The sequence below is a fragment of the Podarcis erhardii genome (genome assembly GCF_964252035.2).
Source record: "Podarcis erhardii genome assembly, chromosome: 10".
Lineage (NCBI taxonomy): Eukaryota > Metazoa > Chordata > Lepidosauria > Squamata > Lacertidae > Podarcis > Podarcis erhardii.
Genome location: NC_138500.1, coordinates 71,705,316 through 71,731,492, shown reverse-complemented (window position 1 = coordinate 71,731,492; position 26,177 = coordinate 71,705,316). Strand labels below are relative to the sequence as shown.

Sequence of the window (26,177 nt, the reverse complement as noted above, 5' to 3'; positions counted from 1 at the left end):
TTATTATCAATTTTGTAAAATTGTATAATATATACACACGACAGATGATGGATACAAGAGAGACCTTAGTTCTAAATGGCAGGTTTTGGTAACCAAGGTTTCAAGATCCCTGTTGTAGCTTGGCTGTGTCTTAGAGCTTCTAGGCACACCCTTTGGAGAGATGAGTGACACAAAAAAGGGAGTCTGAGAGGTTCCCTAGGACAGGACCTTCTGGAGCCCAACTTTCGGTTAGTTTGCAGAGTCGCAGCTTCCAAAAGAGGGTGGCAACAAACAAAAGACACATTGCTGCAGAATATTGCCTCACACTGGCATCCTTCAGGAGAGTTTTGGGAGACTACAGCCCAACCTGGGCTGATGTGGCCTCAAGGAAGAACAACCTGCTCCTGTCACGCCATTCTCACATGACAAAGGAAGGGAAACTTTAGACCTGGAAATCACACTCCCTCTTCCACCCTTCTTCCCAGCACTTGACACAACTGTGAGTTTTATACTCCATATGATTTATTTTTACAAACGTTAAATATTAAGTGATATATAAATGCCACAAACAATGAAACCGATGTTTGCAGTTAAATAGGAATCTGACATTCCTGAGAGATGCTGGTGCTGTTTCATAAAAAAAAACACCATTTAACTTGATGAGCCCCATTTAACACAAAGGAATTTACTTTTCAGTAGGCATGTATAGGTTATTACTGTAAACCAGTTTATGTGGCCATTTGCTTTTTTATCATTTTTTTTAAAAGAAGGGAAAGCAAAAACACCAAGTTTATGTTTAAAGCATTCAAAATCATTATTATTTGTTCAGACAGATCTAAACCTTTCCCCATAGCACATGACTGGAAGCGTGGGGAGGTAAAAACTGAATCTGGCTATATCTGTTATAACAAGAAGTCACCCTCCATAGCAAATGCTATTGACTCCTAAATAGGAAATACTAATTTTACACATGAACTGATATATCCAGAGGTTACTTATAATTCTGTGAGTTTTTTGGCTCATTCCCTGGTTAAGGGTTAGATCATTTCCCACATGGTGAGATAATAAACCTAAGGTTAGATAATAAGCATTTAAGGACTCCAGGCCCTACAAGAAAATAACCATATAATTTGCATAAGAGAGGAAAGAGTTCATCATCCTGATGGAAGGAGAAACAATAAATTTTTAAAAGCAAGCTGGTGATGTAGCTGTTCAAGGTCCTGAAAATAAAAATTAAAAAATCAGTTTGGCACTGTGATCCTACTCATACCTCGATATGTTCCTGCAATATTCTCCCTGCTTGAATATTATGCTTTTTGTCTTATGCCCTTGTTTGAGATCCCTGGCCTTCTAAATTTAGGTAGATCATGCCTAGAAAGGGCTTTTTTCCTTTTGTGGAATTTGTATGCAGAAAGCTCTTCCTGTGGAAGCCCAACCAGGACCAAATTTAATGCCCTTCTAGCATAAAATGAAACAAATCTTTGCAATGCCTGACCAATATAGATATTTTCTGATAATGCCCTAAGGGAACAATATTTGGTATTTCATATCGTAAATACTATTGGTTGACACTTGAAACATAATTATTTAGGTTTGGTTAAATGAGTTCAAATTAATAATAAGTTGTTGCTGATATGAGAAAAGTGCAAGTTTGAAAACAAAGTGAGCCCATAGAAACACAGACTGATAGAGTTGTGTATTCCAGAAAATGATTTTGTAGGTGCTGTGGGCAGGTGTTTTTGTTTCTTTTTATTGTAACTGTCAATACTCACACTCCTGGTACAATGCAGTGTCTGCTTTTTATTATTAAACCCATCTTATTATGGGCCCTCAAACTCTCAGAGACAAAGCAAGCTGCGTCAGTGCAATGTTACTTTTCTAGAGCTAATGCTAAGTTAATCACTGATTCTGTTAGGCGTGCGCACGGGGGTGTGCTTCACTTGTTTGCCAGAGGGAGAGCAAAACATATTAGTGTTAATTATTACAATTTCAATTCCCAGATCACCTGCCTGAAAATTACTGAGAGAGTTCTGTACATGCAGTAATCTACTATCTATCCTCATGACTGGGTAGTCTATTAGCATCCAGAGCTATGCTGGACATGCTAGGCAAAATCTGCCAGAAAGGCAGTTCTTGAATGGTCACATCAGCATTATTAGCAGAAAATTCATCTGTGTTCTTTAGCAATTAAACATTGCTGGAATTGATTGGATTTAAACATTCATTCATCCAGGGAGTAAAATATCTAATTTGTAAGTGAGCTGTTTTTAACTGAATCCATTTTAATGCAGATTCCTGGGCTATTAGAAAAAGCGAGATCAATAAATCCACAGGCCGTAATGGGAAATGCACCTAATTAAAGATGTGTTTGATTTATCAACACTGTAGACAGCTGTAACCACAAAATGGAGAAGTGGAAATGTAGGGATTAAATGGTTACATATTGTGTTAACCTAACCACTAAAATGAATTTAAAAATACTATGTGTTAATATGACATAGACCACTTTTCCATTATTGTGACCTTTACATGTTCTCCCAGGCACAAGGAATACACCTGTGCAGCTGGGAGAATGTTTAAATGTGACTAGGGCTGATGGCAGGGTCTTCCCCCACAAAAATCAACATCCTAGTGGGAGAGAGATTCTGTGTAACAGTTTGGATCATTTATATGAATGCTCAGCCATCTGGGAGCCACTCACTTATGTGTGAGAACATGTGAAAAACTCAACGTCCTGCCACAATTTTCACTAGATATATGGCAAAATTAACCTTACACCTTGGCAGGATTATACAGATAATCCAGCTGGTTCATCTTTATCCTGAACTAAAAATCCCCAAGAACTTTAGCCTTTCTTCCCCCTCTTAGTCACCTTTTTAAAATACCTTTTCCAGATAAATGATATCCTTTGGGGCATGAGTTTAAGTGGAACCATACTTTGTACTTCAAGTCTGCTGTGAAAACTCTGTAGCATGAGGTCTTCAGAATCAGATAAGTCTGTTATGTTTGGAGGATTTCTCCAAAACATAAATGGTAAAGGTCATATATTTTGTATGTCCTTCACATTGTTTCCATTCCTACAGGCTTATGAAAATGGTGACCAATCTGTATTCTGATACATGGATGAAAAATTACACCATGTTTAACTTAATGCATTGTTATTGTGCATACTTAATAATACAGTTTCCCTAGTCCTGTAAACAGATTGTCAAGTGTGTATTCCACCCCACCCCATACAGTCACAGATGGAGAGGGACATACCCATTATAGCTTCAAATAAAATCTGTGTACGCACTGAAAAGCATTTTTCAAATGTAGGTCACCCATTGTGAGAACTTGCTAGATGAGCAAGATGGAAATTTTAATTTGTTTTACAATACCAATATCAAATTGTGTGCTTTTATTAAAGTAATTACGTTGCAGTGTAATAAAAGCAATTGTCACCATTCTGTTCTGCTCTCCCTTTTGAGGAAGAAGAATTAATAAGAAGGTGGTGTGTAACTCAGTCGAGTGTCATTGAAAGTGAGATACTTTGAATGCTAGATTTGGGCTTAGGTGAGCTAAAGTCACATTCCCACTCAGTCATGTACTAACAGGAGGCTAGACTTGGGCTAGTCAGTACCTCTCCAGTTCAGTCCCAGGAGGCAGTTTACTGCTTGTTGGCTGAATGCAGTAAATATTGTACAATACATTATATTTTAGGGACCTAACTACACATTGCAGGGACGCGGGTGGTGCTGTGGGTAAAACCTCAGTGCCTAGGACTTGCCGATTGTATGGTCGGTGGTTCGAATCCCTGCGGCGGGGTGAGCTCCCGTCTTTCGGTCCTAGCTCCTGCCCACCTAGCAGTTCGAAAGCACCCCTAAGTGCAAGTAGATAAATAGGTACCGCTTTATAGCGGGAAGGTAAACGGCGTTTCCGTGTGGTGCGCTGGTGCTGGCTCGCCAGAGCAGCTTCGTCACGCTGGCCACATGACCCAGAAGTGTCTCCGGACAGCGCTGGCCCCCGGCCTCTTTAAGTGAGATGGGTGCACAACCCTAGAGTCGGTCACGACTGGCCCGTACAGGCAGGGGTACCTTTACCTTTACCTTTAACTACACGTTACTAAAGAAATTTCTGATAGGCTATTTTCTTAAAAGCACCCATAGGGTAGACAGTTTGGCCTTTAGATTTGGAGCTGAAGCTGTCCTTATACAAATCATTCCTTCCTGGTGCAACTATTAACTGTAGGGGGGGATGTAAAATGCTCATGTTGTACTCATGTGTTTCTCCCTCCCTTCCTAATAGCATTTGTGCCAAATCACCTCCCCACCCTGTGAATGGTGATTTGCGGTTGCTTTTAGGAAATAATAATAATTTTTAAAACAGTTTCTCTCTCATGGAATTTGCAGTTTGTCATGGTGTAATAAATATGCCCTACAAATGATACCTCATGAATTCCAGCAGAATGGAAGCCACAAGGATGCTGATCCTCAGTATTATGAACCATAGGCTGTTCCTTGTGAAAGCAATGAAAACCAACTTTAACATTTGGAACATACCAAAAGAGCCCATTGCTGGTGTGACTTAACAGCTGGGCAGATTAGTTACAGGAGTTCAGGACCCTGGTTAGCTCTTTCCAGGTAGAGGCTGGATGCAAGGCACTATGAGCAGCTGCTAAGGTATTTGCCTCCGCTCTAGGCTGCTTTTATAACCCTGCAGCTGAGGGATTCCTTCTAGCTCTTGACCCCTTTGAGAGAAGCGGTTGACCTTGTGCCCTGTTACTTAGGCATGGGCTCCTGTTGGCCTAGGATTTTCCTGGTGCCCCTGGCTGTCTGGTAGTACTGGCTCAGCAACACGCGGCTAGTAGGTTTACTGTGTTCTGAATTTCCATGTATGACCACTCTGAAATGAGTTTCCCGGAAGAGCCACAACATAGGCCAAACACACATGTGTACACATGTGTACAAACCTAGAGCAGCAGTCATGCATAATGTTCTGGGCTGAGTAGTGGAGAGAAAGAACTTCTGCGTGTTCAGAGTTAAGCCCATTACCCAGTATCTCAATTCTGTGTTAGGAGGTATATTATTCTTTTTAAGTATACTGAAACTACTGAGAGCCCAGCTGAAGAATGTGAAAAAGATTCAGTGGCTCACACAACCTCTCCCATAAAGCAGCAGTAGAGTATGACAGGGATTTCTTTCTTAGGAATGGATGCATCTTCATTGCTTAAAGAAAGATGGAATGGAACTTTCTTTTTTTAAATAATAATAATAATATTTATTACTTTTTCCAACAATTTAAACACTACAAAAAAGAAAAACAATACAATACAATACTAACAAAACAAAACAAACACAATTTAAAACACATCAAGTAATTTCAATATCTTATCTTTCATTCACTTATTTCCGCGACCTCCTCACACTTCCCTTTTGTATTCCACTTCTCTTAATTTTTTCAGCAATTCCTTTCCATCTTCCTCTGTTTTCAATCCTATAATTATCTTAACACATTCTAACCTTATTTTTCCTTTAATACTCTATTAATCTATTTATCCTTAATTCCTTATAACATTTCTGCCAAAGCCATATAGCTTCATTCCACCTTTTTTCTAACATTCATTATTTTTACAATATTTCCGTAAATAATCTTTAAACTTTTTCCAGTCTTCTTCCACCGACTCTTCTCCCTGGTCTCGGATTCTGCCGGTCATTTCCGCCAGTTCAATATAGTCCATCAACTTCATCTGCCATTCTTCCCGGGTGGGTAAATCTTGTGTCTTCCAATACTTCGCAATAAGTATTCTTGCTGCTGTTGTTGCATACATGAAAAATGTTCTATCCTTCTTTGGCACCAATTGGCCGCCATGCCCAGGAGAAAGGCCTCTGGTTTCTTCAGGAAGGTATATTTGAATACCTTTTTCATTTCATTATAAATCATCTCCCAGAATGTCTTAATCCTTGGGCAGGTCCACCAAAGGTGAAAAAATGTACCTTCAGTCTCATTACATTTCCAACATTTATTATCGGGCAAATGGTAAATTTTTGCAAGCTTGACTGGTGTCATGTACCACCTATAAATCATTTTCATTAAGTTTTCTCTTAGGGCATTACATGCCGTAAATTTCATACCTGTGGTCCATAACTGTTCCCAGTCAGCCATCATTATGTTATGTCCAACATCTTGTGCCCATTTAATCATATCAGATTTCACCATTTCATCCTGAGTATTCCATTTCAACAGCAAGTTATACATTCTTGACAAAGATGGAATGGAACTTTCTAGCCAACCACAAGACGCTTGCACTTGGTTCCACAAGGAACTAATCTGTGAGATTTTCACCAGTCAGTGAGTCACAGGTTGAAAATGATGATCCTGAAAGGATAAAGTGTAATATCATGATACCGCACAATATGTTGGTTTGGATCTCAGCAAAACGTTTTCCAATGAGTGTGATGAATGTCTTTTATTTTCCCTGTTTATAATGGTGTGAAATTGTACAAAGGAACATTTGGGCATCAAGTTAAGGAAATAATATATTCCCATGGTTTCACTGTTCTTAGTGTAATTTAGAAGCACTGAGACTCCTTTCCACCTCAGCATGTTATTTATTTGTTTTTTTCTATTAATAAAATATAATTACAAGCCCCCAAACGAGTGTAGTGAATTACAAAGTGAACATAACCATAGATTTCTTCACAGAAAATATGTACCACCACCCACCCTTACTCAACTCAAAACTCTGAAAAATAAGAAAACAAGAAGGAACTAGCAGGATATTATTCAAGTCAGTGGGATGGAAATATTGTGCACCCTTACATTAATTATTCCTAAAGGGTTGATCTCAATCCCAAGAGCACTTCCTAAGAGCAATAACCAGCAACAGTATATTCTCAGGCTTAAGATCACAGTGGATGATGCTGAGCTCAGGTATTGCCAGGATGAGTAGTGCATTATTTGAAATATTTTGATTCCTGAAATCAAACAAAACTTGCCTCAGCCACTCAACATTTATTGTCATTTCATGTTGTAAATATAAATTCAAAATATTTAACTTGCACAGGAATAATGTTAATAGTAATAAAAGAACCGTGCATTTTTTTTTCCAAACTCCTTTTAGCTGCTATCAGTTACAAATAAATTCTTTTATAGGAATTTTATGGATGGCATATGATCATAAAATAATACACTGCTTTGGTTAGTAGTGCTGCAAATGTTGCAAATAGTTGTGAAAGATGTCTGTAAAGAGTATTTAATGTACAGCACCTGAATAATTTCGTAACATTTGTCTGCTCTACTGTTGTTGAAATCAGAGCACTGATTTATTTAAGAAAGCTAGTTCTGTGGAACTGCATGTGTGTTCTAATAATAACTAAATATTGTAAAATAGTTGGTTGCTAATTATTTAAGATTTGGGCTCTCCATAGGCCTCTGTATGGCTGCTGTTGGAATTGAATGCTAGCTTAGATGGGCCTTTCGTCTGATTCAATAAGGTACTTCATAATTATATTGTTTGGGCTGCAACCCATACTGAAACTTCTCACCTGGTCACAAAAAGCCTTTATTTATATTATCTTTGCTTTTCTAGAGTTTCCAAATCTTGCGACATTTGCCCAACCATCAATACAAGTGTGAACACCCATGCATCTAAGCCAGGGGTCAGCAAACATTTTCAGCAGGGGGCCAGTCCACTGTCCCTCAGACCTTGTGGGGGACCGGACTATATTTTGAAGGAAAAATGAACAAATTCCTGTGCCCCACAAATGACCCAGAGATGCATTTTAAATAAAAGCACACATTCTGCTCATGTAAAAATACGCTAATTCCCAGACCGTCCGTGGGCTGGATTTAGAAGGCGATTGGGCCGGATCCGGACCCCGGGCCTTAGTTTGCCTAACCATGATCTAAGCCTTAGAAAGGACATGGTCTTTTTCTACTGCATCTTTCATTTTAAGGGGGAACGCCTTGCTAAGCCTGAGACAGACTTCAGACTATTTCCTTCATTTTCATTTAAAAGTATCCTATAAGTGTGGCATAGGGGAAACAGTATTAGACTACGGCTGGGAAGACTCAGATTCAAATCCTCTCTCATGTTGACTTTGGGCCAGACAATCAAGCTTTAGGGGGCTGAGAAAACTAGGAACAGTACAGTAGTAGGTACAGTACATTTTGGGTATCACACATAAACAAAAAATCGTGTATACAGTGGTACCTTGGGTTAAGAACGTAATTCGTTCTGGAGGTCCCTTCTTAACCTGAAACTGTTCTTAACCTGAGGTACCACTTTAGCTAACGGGGCCTCCCACTGCCACCACGCCGCCACCGCATGATTTCTGTTCTCATCCTGAAGCAAAGTTCTTAACCCGAGGTACTATTTCTGGGTTAGCGGAGTCTGTAACCTGAAGCATCTGTAATCCGAGGTACCACTGTAATCAAAACATATTGGGTTCAATAGCGGGTGGGATTGCCAAAGTCATTTTTCCTGCCCGCTTTCTTTTATTATTATTAATTTAAATATGTTTTTATTGATTTTCCAATATTGTTCCAACAGCAGCCTCATTATAACAATACCAATTTTATCCAGTTAATACAATTATTAATGTCAATTATTCAAATGTCAGACTATACAATTTAATCAAACTGGCCTCCCCTTGTGCTAGATTTGGTGGCCTTGTTCTTCTACATTTTTTCTGCGCTCCAAAATCTTAATAATTTCTATTATATTACATTCAGATATAATAATCCCTTATATAACAGCTACAATTTTGTGATTTCATTTGCGTTGGTATATTAGGTAATCTATAAAGTCTCAAGTGAGTAACTCTAACTGTAATCCTTATTCTTTCCTGCAGTGACAGTTTTTCCCCATGATGTTTTCCCATCCATATATGATGTTATATCCTTCATTCCTACAACTGTTGATGGTTCCCGTCATGCCTTGGGAGAAGCGGTTATCACAGAGTTTCAAAAGTCACTGCATCACTTCGTCCCATGATTTGTCTTCCAATAAACAAGCTGTCTTCACCATTTTTCCAGCCTAGGAAGAATGGTCTGAATCCAGACTGCAAATAGTTAGTCCAAAAGCTTCTATTCCCACAGCTGGTAGACTCCTTTCCTCCCTGCTGCTGACTTATGGACAATTGTCCTTATCTCAAACTCATTCCTTTTTGGATAATGGAGGTTAAGGAGAACTTTGCTCCATATTTTCAAAGTGTAGCATTTCCCACTCTCTTCCCTCTCAGTTCCTTTCTCTCATACACGCAGTTCCAGTTTTGTCAAATTCCATATTTATATTCCAGTTTCTTCCCTCCTCATGTGTACAGATTAAAAAAAGCAAACAAACAAACTTGCATACCAGTGCAGGAATGCAGTATCATAAATGCAGAGAAAAACTTGTATATAAGCTAACCGTGGACTCCCCTCCCCCATCGTATCTTTCACCGAATGAAATCCCCTCTCAATCCAAATCTTTTAAATCCTTGTAGCTCGGTTCATTTTCACAGTTTCTTATCTCATCATCTCTAGTACGCGCCTGTACTTTACTCCATTTTTTAATAGCAACAACAACAACTACCCAATTAGCAGGGTAACCTGTGCTTCCAGGAACCGGATTGGGGGTTGCGGCAGCCGGAGTGCTCCATGCACCCAGTGCCTTTGCCTGCCCTTGCATGGGGCAGCGAGTGCCAGAACAACAAGCAAACTCCGGGTAAGAGCCAGGTTCCTTTTCCAATCAAAGACGAATGCAGAAAATGATATTCCCCCATCATTTTCTGTTTATCTCCATCTGTCTCTTTCCTCAGTGTTGGGAGAGGCATCCATCCCCTGGCACACAGGAAACAAGAAGCCTTTCCTGCTCACTTTCCACCCCCTTTAATTTACAGTGGTGCCTCGCAAGATGGAAAACCCGCTAGACGAAAGGGTTTTCCGTTTTGGAGGCGCTTCGCAAAACGAATTTCCCTATGGGCTTGCTTCGCAAGACGGAAATGTCTTGCGAGTTCCTGTGGGTTTTTTCCCCTTCCCCCCCCCTTTTTCTAAGCCGCTAAGCCGCTTATCAGCTGATCCGCTAAGCCGATAAGCTGCTAAAAGCCGCAAAACCGCTAATAGCGCTAAACCGCTAAGCTGTCAATGGGCTTGCTTTGCAAGACGAAAGAAACGCTATACGAAGAGACTCGTGGAACGGATTAATTTCGTCTTGCGAGGCACCACTGTATTTATTAGTAGTAGTAGTATTGCCATGCGCATAAAGCTGAATGGGCTCAAATTAAGTGTGCATAAGTTGTGTGCTTACTGTATGCTGCCTGAATTTCATTGGAAGAAAGGTGGGATATATATTAAAAGTGTAGTGCAATGTAATGTAGATGCACTTCTAAACCTTTCTTTCCCATGTTACAGTTTTCAGGATCAAGGGTGACTTGATAGAAGGAACCTATGACTCATTACTGTAACATGAAAAAGTATAAAGACCATAACGTTACCTTAGGCTGTAGCATTACTGAGGGCTCATTCTCATGACCCCATGTGTGGTGGAACATTGTATGGCTTCCCTCAGTAACAATTCATATTGTCCAGTCAAACACTGCAGTTGTAACATTTGTATAACAACCAGTTAGTCCAGTCACTATGTGGTTACTTTCTACACAACTGTTGTCTATCTCAACAGCATATAATCAGCTCATATCCCCATGATCAACCTCCACTATACTACTACTATTCCAAGATTTATGGCAGCTGAGGTGTACTATTTCTGAATTCAGATTGCTACTGCACTTTATTCTTACTGCAAAAAAGCTTTACCATTAAGGTTTCAGACTCTTCCCACACCCCACCCTGAAAGGAGCCCGCTTTTCTGTTTCTTCAGAAGGTACTGATCCAGGCATATTTCTGGATTGGGAAACCCAGAGGAGAAACTTCTGCAGAAACAGAGGTCATGTGCTCCTCTAAGGGGATATTATTTTGCTGCATCTCTGCTTGGAAATGATTGAATCATTCATTCACCCCCAGTGCAGAAGCACAGTTGAAGTACCAGCCTCCAGCTGAGGTTCATTGGAAGAAAGCAAGGCCAGCACAGCAATACATGCAGAAATGTATCTGTCAGCCACCTCTGCAAATGGGTACTTTGAGCTCACCAGTGCTCCCAGGGCGCCATAATGGTCAGGATACTGGACTAGGGAGCAGGAAGACCCAGGTTCAAATCTGCCCTCAACCGCGATAGTCGCTGGGTGTCCTTGGCCTTGACACGCCCTCTCAGCCTAAGCTGCCACACAAGGGTGTTTGAGGATTCAAGCGGGGAGCCATGAACACCACCCCGAGCTATTTGGGAGAGGGGCAGAATATGACAAATCAAAATGCAATTACTCTAGTAGGCAGATGTTATTTATATCCTGAATAGAAGTGGTAACCACTACCCAATAGTAGTGTATGAAGAAAGCCCCCTGCCTGCCTTGAAGTAGGCATTTCTAATAACTGCCCCTTAAATCATAGATCTCTCCTTGTCTACCTGAGTGAAAACACTTGGGTTGGTGTCTGTTAATGATTAAAACTGGGTCTGTTTGTTTTGGTATGCTTGCATCCATGCAAGAGTGATGCATAACATACTGTCAGTGTAGTGTGGGGCGTGTCCTCGTGGCACCTGGGGTGGACACACTGGGGGTGAGGAGGATGCAACAGAGCAGCCACTTGCCCTTCCAATCACTCGGACCGGGCTGATTTGAAGGGTGCCTGCCTGTTGTGTCCTCCTGATGCCCTGCCAGCCCCACGCTGCTTTGTGAGGCTGGCATGCCAGATCAGACTCACAAAGTGGCATGGAGCTGTCAAGGGTGGTGTTAGGAGCAAAATGCGCCCCCCAAAAACTGCACCCAAGGCAATGCCCCCCCTCGCCCTGCCCACACTATGCCCCTGTGTCCATGCCTGGCTCTTAACAGTGAAAAGTTTAATTATATATCCTTCCCCCGTGTGACACTATCTTTCATTGATTTTTCAGGGAGGTGAGGGAGAGTGGGATAAAACACTAATTATCAGCCCTTATAGCTATATTTTTCCTCTTGCTGTGTAATGTAAATGAGCTACCTTTATCTCCTTAAAAAAGAAAAGAAGAAATCAGAGCCTCTATTGGTGTGTCTTCTGCTTTTAAGAGAGGAAGGGTCACCTGACTGCTGCCTCATCCTGCTCTTTTATCTGAGGGAAACCAAGAGTAATAGGTAGAGAGATGGGCACAGAATAGGTCATCACTGCTCAGATGCTTAAAGGACCCTGACTGAAGGAGAGCAGAGTTAGGCTGCTGGTGGGGGTGGGGAGAGAGACAGAGAGACTCCGGAGCTGCTGCTGCTGCTGCTGCCTGCTTGCCTTCAGAGAGGAGAGAAAACAAAAGCGCTCAGCTGCAGTTTTGCGTTGCTGTGTCTGGCTTTAGCGGAAAATTCTAGACACCCGCGCTGAAAACTCTCAAGCCCAGCCGAGGCTTCTTCCCTCTCCAGAAGATTATTTTCTTCCCTTACAAATGGGTTGGATCAGTACAGGTGGCCTCACTATCAGGAGAAGGCAGATTGGCTAAATGAGGACCATGGAAAGGTAGGGGAAAGGCTCTGCCTGGTTTTCCTGCTCTTCTTTCTCTCTCCACTCCTGCCTTCCTTTCCTGTATTCGTGCCTGGAGCCATGCTTCAGTTTGCTGAGACCTAAAGGGAGAGGGGGTGGTCCAGCTGTGGGCATTTAAACCCCACATTGCCAAATTGGAATTTGTAGCGCTACCTGTAATTGAACAGATGTGGAACACAAACTTGATCCTGAGTCTCACTTGGCTATATGGAGGATGTTCGGTATTTGCTGTAAAGCTCTGTGCTGCTGTTCTTATGGCCAACCAACCCCTTTTTACTCAGAAAGTATCAGATAATTGTTATGTAGGAAGCAAAAAGCAGAAGAAGGAACAATCCAGATTGCCAGGAAGGCTGAACAGATGCATTGATTATTGGCTCTTTAGCAACAAAGGAAGAATGGACTTTTTGGAGTTTCTTGAGGTGGCAGCAACATGATTAGGAAATGAGGGGCAATTTTATTTTGACTGTTTGTTCATTTTATGAATGGTCAAGAGGTTAACTTTTGAAGGCTTCCTTCTTCAGCAGTGCCAAAATCAGCTTGTTCCTTTAGAGTCACTTTCTGGCTGCTATTAAAAGCAGAGAAACCATTAAAAAAATTACTCTGCTTCCCAATGGCTTAAAAGCTAGTGCTGGGGAAGAGCCAGGATTTGGTGTTTCAGACTTCTGTATCTGCTTGAGTGTGACTGTTGTCATGTAAAATAAAAGCTAGCTATATCTAGCAGACCTGAATGCATTTGTGTTCCTTTCATGGTGAATGATGGATTTCCTTTTGTTCTTGAACATGCCTTTTGCCTCTGCCTTTTGGAACAACAACAAAAAAGCATTGCATCTGAATGCATTGGGGCTTTGTTTTTTATTTTAATGTTAGTGAAAGCCATGTATACAAATCTCCCATTGTGTGGTTATGCTCTGCTTGATTCTGAAGTAAACTGGGGGGGGGCGTAATTGGGAAAAGAGCTGGTCCTGGGGTAATATTGGATGTTTTAAATCCCTGCCACCTGAAATGCAGACAGAAGCTTACATTTAGTGGTAGCTGGCATTCAGCTCCATGCCCCACCGAAATCAGAAAGCACCACAAGAGAACACCAGTAAATCAGATTTGTAATGGGCCCTTTAAAATTTTATCCTTAAGGGATGACTATCTGGGTCCCCCCTTTGGCCAAAGTAGGATGCAGTCTGACAGTGCACAGAGCAGCTGCATGCTGACATTTTCTCTGGATACTAGTGAAAAATGGCTCCACATCTCTTCTGTAGTTCCATGAAGATGGTCTCTGAGTAGCCATGCATTTCTCTGAAACAATTGTTTGTTCTAATCACTGTGCTTTGCTGAGGCTGCCTGTCTGGTTAATTTCAGTTCCCTTGTTTGAAACCTCTGCTGTGTATTGTCAGGGATACTTGACTAGGAAGAGTGTGGTGGGGGTGGGAAAGGTTGGTGGGCATTTTTCTCCCCCCTTGAAGTAGGAACCCATGGCAATATGACTGCCTCAGTAGACAGGAAATGTTTATTACAGACGAGCTGTATGAATTCTGCCAACAGCACCACTTCCGACAGTATTAATGGAAAAGAGAAGTGTGTTTAAAATGTACGTGGCTTAGATAATGCACCACCCACTGGAAAGGTGGGGGTACAAAATGCAAAACAGCACTTACGGGGAACTGAAAGGCATAAGCACCAATCCTTAGAAGATGGTCAATTTCTGAATGGATAATCATGCTTTTATGATAACATCACTGCTAGGGAATTCAAAAGGGAAAGCTCTTGGTCGCATACAACTAAACAGTGAGGAAGGGAGAGAGAAATCTTTCTTTATTTTATTTTGCTTGAAGACAGACTCATTGATGAAAATCACTGAATCAAAGAGCTATTGAGTGCTGGCAAACCTGAAGCATTGTTGTTGGTTTTGTCTATGTATTCTGGATAGCAGAAGCAGGAGGAGAGCTCTTATAAAAAGCACTGTGTTTAGGGAAAGGAAAGGTAGGGGGTGTAGCCTTGACTGCCTTCCCTTTCCTCCATAATGCCATGTGTGATATGATTTGCTGAGCTGTACTGGAGTTGGCTTAAGAGGAAATGGAATCTCCTTCCCACTCCTACAGTGCCCAGAAAGAGTTAAAGTGTCACAATAAATAGCTACCAGGGAAAGAGTGGGCTAGAGAAATAGGATGGGTAGTGAGGACATGGTATCCAAAAATAGTGACTAGATGAATTGATGATTGATCTTTGAATGCGAAATTAGCATTTTATAAAAACACAAAGAATACTCAGTATCGAGGCTACAAAATGCAATAGTTTCTATTCAATTTCAGACATGACTGGCAGCAAGCAAGCAGTAATTTTCAGAGCTTCTATTCTCGTGGCACAAATGTGGTGCCAATTACTCAGTATAAAAGGCACAACCCTTCAGATGGTTGTTTAGAAATGGTGTAATGTATCAAAACACTCTTTCCCAATGCATGCTTCAATTCGTTTCCACAGAACTAAAAGCCTGAAGGTGCAGTGTGATTCAGAGAAAATGGTGAAAATGGACCTCTAAGTGCACACATGCAGTCTGATTAATGCTTTTATAAACGTAGATAATTTCGCCATCATAAATAGCCTATTCAGAGGAAAGTGATGCAATTTACAAGGTGGGGAAATGTAAAAAGAGGACTAGCCATCCTTTACGCCACCAGAGAAACAATAATGTCATGCCAACATTACACACCCCTTACAAACAGAATTTAAATAATTGGAACTGTGAAGGCATTCCAGATGCCTAATTTCAGCTGGCCATGTTTGAGCATCGAGCAGTGCAGCTGCAGCTTTGGATACTAGACAATCCAGTTGATTTCCAACTATGTATGTTCATAAGTGTAAACAATGAAAATAAAATGCTGCACAGGCAGAGATTAGTTTTCAAATTTGCACTCTTTGTATGGAAGGGTTTGACAAAGCTGAATACAGGCCCCCAAGAAAAGACAGAAAAACAAAGTGTCTGAGAACAAGCTCATTCTGAATAAAAGCAGGCAGACAAGGGCAAATTGTTGACTACCCAGAACATTCTGTTCATCACCAATGTGGTTGCAGTGAGGAATTGTTTATAGCAGAATGAACCATCCAAATCCATTTGCCCAGAAATGGAAGAGGAAATGTTGCATGTTCTCCTTTTCCTCTGGAAATAAATGTGCAAATTAGCTTTGCTGGGCATATTAACTCAGGCTGCAATCCAAGACACAATTATCTGGGAGTAAGTACTGTACATTGAATGTTATGAGACTTTCTTCTGAGTAGACATGTTGTATAGGATTGCACTGTAAGACTTCTAATAGCCACAGCACTCCAGATGTTTACTTGGTAAAAGACATTTCCCATTCTTTCACATCTGCATGCTGAGTTGGGTGCAGTGTTTAGCATTAGATTTGGACATTTGAGAGGCCAGTTAGAAGGAAAGACCATCTTTAACGTGTTCCTTTTCATTTCCTATTACATTTAAATTTCAAAGATAGCAATTAAAAAATGATTCCATTAAGTAAAGTTGCCTCTCCCTTTTTAAAGGCAACTTTGAAATGGCCAGTTTAGGTATTCCAAGAGACTATTCTATTCCTCAGATTAAAATCTTGGGCCTGGAAGAGTGCCTTACTGCACATACGGTAGTTCTCTCTCCACAAGTGGCCATACTTTGCAATAAAGTTTGCACCATCAGGCAGTAAAGCAGAGGCGGATTTAGGGGAACATGACTGATTCGGTTGCACTGGGCACAGAACCTTGGAGGTGCCCCAACTATGGTGTAGAATGGAAGGCGGCTTGCTTGCTGAATTTTGACATTGCTTGCTGAATTTTGACATGGTGCTGCTGAAATTTGAGACCTCGGGGTCTGCCACTGAGTAAAGGCTTCGCAGTTAGGAAGCCATGCACTCAGATACAGTCAGAGCACTATATATAAAATCAAAAATGGACAAGTAAAATCAAGGTGTCTCTTTTTGTTGCCAGCAGGTATCGTTTTTATTTTTCTACAAATGAAGCTGTAGGAAAACCTTTTATCAGAGTGACGAATATTTGGTAGGGCGACTCAGAAACCAGACAGAGCGGCTCCAAGGGCAGCCTGGGCCATTTGGCCATCTCTGTAGCAAAGCTTAGTGGATTAATCAGCCAGGTAAACCATCTACTGCTTGCTTCCCTAATATTGAATGAATTTTAAAGTATTCCTTGTGACTGTCCTTGGGACAGTAAAGAGGTAAAAGCCTTTTTAGTAGTGTCTTGCTTCACAGACAGGTTTACTTTGTGAGAAAGAGCAGAGTGGCCCTCAAAAACCTTGTTGCGTGCATCCTACCCCTCTGATAAGTCTTCCAGCTGAATGCATAAATGTTGGTGGGTCAGAACAATGACAGGCCAACATAATGACTCATTATGCAATAGGAAACGAAGGCTGCTTTCTCTTGCAGAACAAATATGTTTGGAGCATGGCAATACAGTAGACATAATTTTAATCATGGCATGCAGCTAGCCATCAGTTAATTAAAACAAGCAGATGATGGGACCATATTGTTAGTAGTTCAGCACTCCTTTAAAGCACTGGTGCTAGGAAACTTACAGCAAAAATCCAAATATGTGTATTTAGAACAAAGTTCCATTGGATTAATTAAAGTTTTCTCCTAGGTAACTGGTTATAGGATTGAAACCTTAATCTTCAAAAATCTTAGCATGGAGACCACAATAGGGCTGTTGTGTTTCTATGGATTTGTCAGAAGACCTTAGATGTGATGACTGGTGAGGAGGAAATCTGGTTGTAGGAGATCCAGCTGCTTGACTTCAACCCTCAACTTTGTATTTAACTGGAACTGAATAGCTTTTACATGTTTTTACATAAAAAAAGGTTTAAAATGGGAAGTTCTCCGTGAATATAAATTATCGTAAATAATGCCACATTTTCTAAAATCTCTAGTCTTGTAATGCCTTGCTATGAAAACAACATGCTATTTTGCAGTTATGCAGCTTGATTTAGAATCAGATTAGGTGACGTCATGTTATAAGTCCAGAGTAAAAATTGGTCTCTTGTGACATGTATAATTTGCAACTGAAAAATGTTGGTGCTACTAAGTGGCTAAATAAAGACAATTGCAGGAAATATTTTTCATTGTGCAGAAATTCAGCCTAAGGCCTTTGTACTTCAGGGATCTGATGTAGCACTATTGCTTGAAATGCTTGGCTAGAAGGACTATTTGTTTGATTCTAATGTAACTCATTGTATTTTTATCAGCTGATGTGCATTTGCTAAAGAGCATTCTTGCTCTTCAGTTATACAAAGTGTTTGTTGTCAGAATCAATATGCCTGACAATCAGGCATTGTTTGGAATTAGTCATAGTTGTATGCTGGCAAGTAAAAAAAAAAGAAAAGGTAAAGGATCCCTGGACCCTTAAGTCCAGTTATAGGCAAATATGGGGTGCGGCACTCATCTCGCTTCAGGCTGAGGGAGCTGGCAATGGTCCACAGAAATCTTTCCAGGTCATGTGGCCAGCATGACTAAACTGCTTCTGGTGCAACAGGACACCATGACTGAAGCCAGAGTGCATGGCAACAGCATTTACCTTCCTGCCACCACGGTTCCTATTTATCTACTTGCACTTTGATGTGCTTTTGAACTGCTAGGTTGGCAGAAGCTGGGACAGAGCAATGGGAGCTCACCCCATCACAGGGATTTGAACCACCAACCTTCCGATCAGCAAGCCCAAGAGGCTCAGTGGTTTAGACCACAGTGCCACACACTCCTTGTCCTATGCTGGCATAAAGTAGATGTGTATATGTGTGTGTGTGTGTGTGTGTTTTACCTGACCGTGTGTGTGTGTGTGAGAGAGAGAGAGAGAGAGAGAGACAGACAGACAGACAGACAGACAGACAGACAGACAGACAGACTTTTGGGGAGCTGCACAGCTCTGTTTCTCCCACCTTTTCCCCAGAAGCTTGCAGGAATTGCTTTTGCCTAGGTAATTTGACAGGGATCTCTTTACTTGTCAAGGCAGCATTCCTCTGAATGCCAGTTGCTGGAAATTTCAGGTGCTGTTGTGCTCATGTCGACCTCCCAGGCTTCCCACAGGCATCTGGTAGTTCATTGGCTTGATCATCTTAGTTTGTTATGCTCTTCTGCTTCACTTCCAGACAACCTATTTAATGAGTAGTCATCCTGATTTCTTCACAGGAATATTAGCTGATGTTGGCTTTTTACTGAGCATTCATTCATATTTGTTTACAGAGAGGCTAGATCATGGTTTGTTAAAGCAAGTGTTATCCCACACTTTCCATTGCATTTCCCAATTACAGTGGTACCTTGGTTTACGAATTTAATCTGTTCCGGAAGTCTGTTCTTAAACCAAAGCGTTCTTAAACCAAGGTGTGCTTTCCCATAGCAGCAGGGACTCAATTTACAAATGGAACACACTCAACAGGAAGCGAAACATTTTCTTATTCCAAGGCAAAGTTCACAAACCAAAACTACTTCCGAGTTTGCAGCGTTCTTAATCCAAGTTGTTAATAAACTAAGCTGTTCTTAAACCAAGGTACCACTATACTTTCCTTATTGCAAAAATTCCCAAGTCAGCTTGAATTGTGCAACCTGAATTTGCTGGTAGAGATTGAATTGCACTCGAAAATGGCAACGTGACATTCCCTTACCAAGGAAAACTGAGTCCTTGCAACAACATGCGGAAGTTTCCTTTCTCAAAAATTAGAAGCCCATGTAGATGGTTCACTGGCAACACATTTTAGGAGTGGCTCATCCATGACTGCACTTGCACCCCTTCTTTTTGACTGCAATGACAATCATATATGTAGCACATTTTGGGGCACCTACTGAGGCCCTTTAAAGCCCTATATGGCCTAGGACCCTCGTACTTACGGGACCGCCTCTCCTGGTATGCCCCACAGAGAAACTTACGGTCTTAAAAAAAAAACATCTTGAAGGTCCCAGGCCACAGAGAAGTTAGGCTGGCCTCAAATAGAGCCAGGGCTTTTTCGGCTGTGGCTTCGACCTGGTGGAACGCTCTGCCACAAGAGACTAGGGCCCTGCGGGACTTGACATCTTTCCGCAGGGCCTGCAAGACAGAGTTGTCCCACCAGGCCTTTGGCCAGGGCACAGCCTGACTCCCTCCCTCGGCAATCTTCGCGGAGCTCTGGCCCAATGATTGCCAGTGGCTTGATTTGAATTAATTTTATAATGAATGATTTTAGAGTGTTGTTTGTGCTGTACTTTTGTACTGTTTTATTGTTGTTAGCCGCCCTGAGCCCGGCTTCGGCTGGGGAGGGCGGGATATAAATGAAATTTATTATTATTATTATTATTATTATTATTATTATGCTTCACAAGTGCGAAATGATCAAGCACTGAGAGTAGTAAGGAAGGCACAAGTGGCAATCATGGCATGCTTTGTTCCTTCCCTTTGAGAGGTGCTATGGACTGGGATTAGAGGGAGATGCAAGCAATGAGGTAGTTACAGCTGTGCACTTGGGATGGGGTGTCCATTGGTACCAATACAATACTTCATCCTTTCTTCTCCACTCCCCCAGCTCTTTAATCAATTAACATAGCACTGAGTCATTTCCACTCTTTCTCACACAGAGTATATAAAGTTCTATATCTATCTATATACAGTGGTACCTCGGGTTACATACGCTTCAGGTTACAGACTCCACTAACCCAGAAATAGTGCTTCAGGTTAAGAACTTTGCTTCGGGATAAGAACAGAAATTGTGTTCGGGATAAGAACAGAAATTGTGCTCCGGCGGTGCAGCGGCAGCAGGAGGCCCCATTAGCTAAAGTGGTGCTTCAGGTTAAGAACAGTTTCAGGTTAAGAACGGACCTCCAGAACAAATTAAGTACTTAACCCGAGGTACCACTGTATATGAGAGAAATAATTTATGTTGATTCCCCTTTTTTTATCTGGTTGAGTTTCTTAAACTCTCAGAATGTGAGACATTATTCCCAGCAGACATTTATTGTACTATGTCATTACTCACTTGCAAATTAATACACACACACAGAACACACACCCCAAAACAAAAAACCAGGCTACCCCACTGGTTTCAGAGGCTTGGGGGTTGGTGTTCATTTAGGAAGCTTTACTATTCAGTTCTGCAGATTCAGCAGTCCCAGTGGTTAATCCTGGTTATAACCTTGAGCTGTAAGGAGTGAGGGCATTTAGTAATTACGCTTCCCAACTGTGGATGTTACTGCCTAATACATTTAGAATTGCTCATTCAGTTCCTTCCCTTTAAAACTGAAGTGAGGAAATAGATTTGCTGCTGCTTCTAGGTGTCCTTGACAAGGGTGAGGGATGACTATTGATAAGCTTAATTGACCTAATTAAAAAAAAAATCTGATGACTCTGTTGCTGCTAGAAAGAAACAATTTATTACTTGTTAGCAAAATGTCATCTATCGGTGCAACCATACCTTCTAGAAAGTGCTTAATGAGAGGTGGGGGGAAGAATGAGAGAGAAGCAGAAGATGGAAAGTGCTGCTTGGGTGGGGGCTGACTTGTTGCGGTCACTGTGGAAATGAGGAAATGCATATCGGAAGACACATCTGTAACGATACTTGAAGACAACATAAACCATGAAGGATATTTGGGCTAGATTATTTTGGTAAAATAGGTAGAGCAATGCCTGAGCATGAGGTGTTAACAAAGACAACCCATGATCTGAACCTTGTGAATATGACTTGCCCAAAGTCCACATGTGCAAATTTCCATTTGCATCTGAACTGCAGTGTTGTTTTATTTCAAGACTTTATTTTAAACAGCTGTGATCACATACTGATTATTAAAAACAGAGTGTGATATTCAAATGATTGCACATTGACACAGAAATCTTAATTTTAGCAGTCAGAGCTTCAGATGCTCAAGAGCAATTGCAAGGTCACGAATCAGTTCAGAGTACATAAACCTACGTCCACATTGTTTTCTTTGTGATAGGCAAGGCACTTACCTTGTTTGTGGATATCAGTCTCTGCAAGTAAAAAAAAAAAAAAAAGCTTTAAATAGTAGTTTGAGAGAGAATGTACATTCAAATACTTGCTGAAAACACCAATATAAATGCACATGTCTGCTTGTGTGTGTAAGTGCATATTAATGCAAAATGAAATGAATTGTCCATCGCTATTCAGTCTGTAAAACCAGAAATATTTCATTAGCATCAAGAGAAAACTAAAGGCTTTCATAGGAAAACGTATCCATCCATTGATGTAGCACAGTATTTTAATATATATTTTTGGAAGCCGCCCAGAGTGGCTGGGGAAGCCCAGCCAGATGGGTGGGGTATAAATAAATTATTATTATTATTATTATTATTATTATTATTATTATTATTATTACTACTTAATAATTACCCACCAGTGTTCATTTTCGATCATCAGATTGGAATCCTTGGCTCAACATTAAAAGTTGAGAGTGAGGGACTGAAGCTGGCCCAGCCTTAGCCTAGTATCAGAAAAAGAAGCCACCTGCTCTAGGAGAAGGTGGGTAGCTCCAATGGTCCCAACTCCCCACCTTGAAATTTCTGGCATCTCAGGTAGCACAGTAGGTCAGAGTGGCTGGCTGTTAACCAGAAGGTTGGTGGTTCAAGCCTACCCAGAGATAGCTGTGGGATTCTTGAATTGCAGGGGGTTGAACTAGATAATCATTTGGGTCCCTTCCAACTTACAATTCTGTGATTCTGTACACATCAGAAATATATGCTGAGATTCCCTTGCTTTTGGCTCTCCCACTAAACGCTAAATCCCACTAAACTCTGTCCAGCAGCAATGTGGAAAGAAAGAATGTGACCAAAAAGCTGTTTGATCATGCCACCATTTTGTCTTATTGACCCTACAACTTCTTTGAAAATTGGCATCTGTGTCTAGTCTTTTGCTCCCAGTATGTTATCATTTGGACAATATCAGTTTTTCTCCTATTAAAAGTGTGAGGGTTTGCTCCAGGACTCTTAACAAGGGCAGTAGAAGGAGGCCACTTCCTTAATATGAAGTGTGATATATGCAATGTATATGGTTTTTTGGAGGAGGGAAAGGTGTGAGGTCGAAAATATATTTTAAAAATCGCAATAGCAAAAATGTGACTATCTCCTTATTTGTCCATAAAAATAAAACAGTTTCTAAACACTATTCTATTTTAGTCATCTGTGAAATTGTTCAGTGACAGTTCATTATCACATAAAACCTACCTTTTAATCCTTCCTTCCTTCTTGTTGAAATGCATTATAATAGCGATTTCTGCTCCTTTATGTGTGCCAGTGTTCCCAATTAAAATTGTACCACTTAAAACAGTTATCCAGACATTGTGGTGATGGGCTTGTATCTCCTAGTCACTGTGGCTACAGGTTATACATGGAAAGCATATATCAGTAGGTTGTTACCAAATTTTATTTCCAACTGCAATATTTAGTACTGTTCTTGAATGCTGCTGCTGTGGATGATTCCATGACCTTCCAGATCTAAGAGGCTATGACATGATTGAAAAGATTTGATTCATCAGGTGAACACCATGTGCAGCCCTTTAGATCCTTCTCTGTGTTTGTTTTCTTTAATATTCCTTATTGGTTCATGTTTTCCTTAGTAGATAATACCCGTGGTAATAGATTTTTGTTACCAAGTTATGGCTACTTTGGGTGAAGGCAAGGCCATTATTTAAAAGATGCTACCCTCCTTTTACACATGGTCCTTGACTATTGAGAATGTTAGCCTGTATGTGGAAAAACAACCTTTTTGAGGAGAAATTAAAAATGCTGCTCTGTTAGAAGAAGAAGAAGAGTTTGGATTTGATATCCCGCCTTTCACTCCCTTTAAGGAGTCTCAAAGCGGCTAACATTCTCCTTTCCCTTCCCCCCCACAACAAACACTCTGTGGGGTGAGTGGGGCTGAGAGACTTCAGAGAAGTGTGACTGGCCCAAAGTCACCCAGCAGCTGCAGGTGGAGGAGCGGAGACATGAACCCAGTTCACCAGATTATGAGTCTACCGCTCTTAACCACTACACCACACTGGCCTTGTGTACATCCCCCCCCCCGCCAATTTTGTGTTAGGTTTAAAGGCTTTTGTATTACTTAACCTACCATGACTGAAAAAAGTGGAAAGAAAAAAACATTGTCTTAATTTGGGTTGGAAATGACATTTGTTCTGCTCACAGGCTTGCCTTTCATTCAAGAACTAGTCTTGTAACCTTGGGCATTTGTTATAAGAGGTTTGTGTTATGTTCCCCGAGAAAAAAAATTTCTATTTTGGTGGTATGAATTTGATTTCACCAATGAAAGAATGAGAAGAGTATATCTGATTTCCAGACTAGTCTTAAAAGAGCAAGGAGACCTGTCATTTTTTAAAACCACCTAAAGGAAGGGTTCACTGAAGGTTTTCAATTTGAGATAGGAAATCTAGATTAAAAGAGCAGCTTTGGAGCATTGCTCTCACAAAGGATTATAATTTGAGAGGAGCAATGGTTTTCATGCTTCATTGTTCCGAGCAGTAATGACTCATCTGAAAGCCTGGATGGTGCACAGCCCCCCCCCCCCTCCATACAACCTTTGGGGGCGAAGCAGAGAAAAATATTGGCAGCAGCTGCTGCAGGAACATATGTCTTTCTGCCCATTTGCTGTGCAGGCATCCTGTGTTTCATTGTTATTTCATTTACTTCCTTGCTCCATTTTTGCTTCTTATTAAAATCTGTTGCTACAGTCCAAAGGTCTGCAGAGATCCAGTGCACTAATGGAGAACCATGAAAGCAGGGATTCTCTTCCTTATCAGAAAATGATTCATACACCCCTCACCATGAGATGGGCAGAGTACTGAAGAGAAGAAAGCAGTCCTTGTTTGTGTGAAGCTCCATATACATAGTAGAGCACCTCCAGGCACAATGCATGCCTTGGGTTTTCCATGAGAATGCATATCTATTTCACCAGAAAACCTGTGAGACTGCTGTGTGCATTCCTCAAGCAAACGCAGTCAGAAAAATTCACACACACACACAAAGCAGATTCTTTGTAAGTTTGAAATGAAAAGAAAGTATGAGGAAATAGTCACAGGGCCACTTACCATATTATGTTTTCTTTAAAGGTGTGTAAATTCAGAAGCAGAGAAAGGCATATGGAGTTTGATGATTGTATGAAGAGACATATGGCTACTCAATACCTGATGTTTGCATCATACAGGCAGCCGCTATGCTAATGTGCATTTTCTTAATTGCTCATATACTGCACACATACTCATACTACTAGGGAAAGCATTATATGAATAAGAAGTGATTTATCACTTTTGGCTGACCATGGTAGCCAAGCCAAAATGTGTGGTTGTCCTATCCCTTTGTCATTACCAAGGTCAGTCAAAATCCCTTCCTCCTACTCCTCTGGTGATGAGCCAGCACTAACGCTGGAAAAATAAGCTGGGGCTTGCTTTGGTGCTAGGCAGCCAAACTGCTCAGCCCACCTTAACAACCCAACACCAACTAGATGGGCAGGGACTTTCTCCATAGTTGGACTTTGCTTCTGGGCAAAGGCCAATTTTGGAACTGATTCTGCCCCCGCTTCAGTTCCAGAGCACTTTGGAAGTCTAGGGGTCTTCTTGCCTCTGTCACCTGATGATGATGAAGCACTTGCTATTGCGAGTAAGAAGGAACATCAGTACATTGAGAAACAGCTGCAAAGGACAGAAGACTGCTTATTTACCTTCGGTGGTGAAATTGTTCTACTAGACCTGCTACTAATGCTTTTAAAAGTCAAGTAAAAAAAAATGAAGTGCCAGTATTCCTATCTTGATAAAGGTGCTGTGGGTGCCAACGCACAACAGCTGCCAATAGCAGCAAAAAAAAGTGGAGGAAGAGGTGACTATACTCCATACTGATGAGTGCAATCACAAAAATAGTGTTGCGTATCAGTAATGAAATCCTACCATGCAGGATAGATTCAGGTGTTGATAGGGTGATTGTCCTGAGGCAGCCTAGGTGGACTTTGCATTCTGTCTCAGCATTATCTGGTGGAAGGAAAACATTATCATCATCACATACAAGCAGTGACCATCAGTAAGGCAGGGAGCATGCAAGTGATGTGCTTATCATAGAACAATAACTGCATGAACAGAAATGCAGATCTCTCTAGAGACTGTGGCAGTTTCAGAGGAGTCATAGAATCATAGAATCATAGAGTTGGAAGAGACCACAAGGGCCATCGAGTCCAACCCCCTGCCAAGCATCTATTTGGAATCATCTATTTGGATTTTTTTTGGAATCTATTTGGAATTTTTTTTGAATCATCTATTTGGAGTCATCTATTTGGAATTTTTTTAAAGACTGCTATGCCTTCTCAGTTTTTACAAAAGAGCTCACTATCTGATACACCTTTCCTGAGCTTCTCAGGATGGCCTAGCTTTTTGCTACTATTTTTTCAGTGATTTTGGCCTCTCCACCCCTTTCATTTTTTTAACTGAGAGGTGTTCAGTTCTGAGCTGAATAGCTGCTTAAGGAACAGTTGCAGTCTCAGATTAAATGAATATGCATCCATGTGTTGCCATGGCAATGTGGTGTAGACAGCTCTTCAGTCCTGGAGGAACCTAGCAGGAACACTAACTTCCATTAATATGTGATATTAAAGGCATGGTAAAGCTACAAGCCTTTAATGTTGCCTTAAT

The 26,177-nt window shown here is 41.1% G+C and overlaps 1 protein-coding gene across 19 annotated transcripts in view; it reads left to right on the top strand.

The window, feature by feature from the left end:
- Nucleotides 1-26,177, top strand: part of MAGI2 (membrane associated guanylate kinase, WW and PDZ domain containing 2) — a 618,960-nt gene that overhangs the window by 231,227 nt on the left and 361,556 nt on the right. The window contains exon 1 of one of the 19 annotated variants that reach the window (XM_081879051.1): nt 12,130-12,525. The exons of the other annotated variants lie outside the window; for them this stretch is intronic. The gene's annotated coding sequence lies outside the window, so the exon portion shown is untranslated. Of the gene's footprint in view, nt 1-12,129; nt 12,526-26,177 lie in introns of those variants that run through there. 19 annotated transcript variants of the gene reach the window in all.